The sequence below is a fragment of the Morus notabilis genome, unplaced genomic scaffold (assembly GCF_000414095.1).
Source record: "Morus notabilis unplaced genomic scaffold, ASM41409v2 Scaffold257, whole genome shotgun sequence".
NCBI lineage: Eukaryota > Viridiplantae > Streptophyta > Magnoliopsida > Rosales > Moraceae > Morus > Morus notabilis.
The window spans coordinates 175,340-176,248 of record NW_010356831.1 but is presented as its reverse complement, the minus strand read 5'-3'; the positions used below and the strand labels follow the sequence as shown (position 1 = coordinate 176,248).

Here is a 909-nt window from a genome sequence, read left to right as displayed (position 1 = left end):
AATAATGAATTGACTTTAATTGGATTGGATTTAATCGGAATCATCCCCACTTAATATTTTATTGATTGAGAAAGAATGTATTGATTTTGAAAGATTGTTGTGTGTGTGTGTGTGCGAGAATAAAAAATGAACTTTTTTTGCTCCTCTTATCAGGGGGTTTACAGAGTAGAACCGTTATAATAATACACAAAGGATTCTAAAAAAAAGAGAGAGAGAAAGCTAGAATTGCATGAACTGTAATTTAATCAGTGAATTAAAAAAGAAAAAAGAAAAAAAAACCTTTCACTCTCAATATGCGCTTCTTGATTTCCTGTGCACAAGCTTCACAATGCATGTAAACCTTAAGCACCACGGTCACAACTGTGGCTGAAAGATAGAAAAAAAAAATAAAAAAATAAAAATTTATCAATCTCAGAAAATCCCAAATGAAAAAGAAAAAGAAAAAGTGGAAAATTTTAATTTAATTTTAAATTTTTTTTTTTTTAAGGACCTCTTCTTTCTTTTCCTCTGGTTTGGGCTTCTCTTTCTCTATGCTTCTTCTCTTCTCTTCCTCAGAAGGAGGTTTTGGGATTGGAGAGATAAGCTCAACTTGCCTATGACTTTTCCTCTGAACTCTCTCCAAAACCTTCAATGGATCAGCCTTTTCTCCCTTCACTGTCACCTTTGAACTCTTGCAATCCGTAATAACATCTTCAACTCCTGAAACATTTATATATACATACATATATATAAACAAATCAATCATAAAACACAAAACTTAATAACAAAAACACTCCAAAAAAAAAAAAAAAAAAAACCTTCAAATCCTTTGAGGCAGCGACGAACTTTCCTAGCACAGCCCTCGCAATGCATATAGACTTTGAGAATGATTTCTTGTGGCGGTGGAGGAGTTTTCTCTTTCTCTTTCCC

General features: G+C 32.7%; 1 pseudogene; it reads right to left on the bottom strand.

Annotated features, from left to right (window-relative positions):
- Window positions 1-50: 50 nt before the first annotated feature.
- The window catches only part of LOC112090558, a 1,388-nt pseudogene continuing 529 nt past the window's right edge, over window positions 51-909 (bottom strand).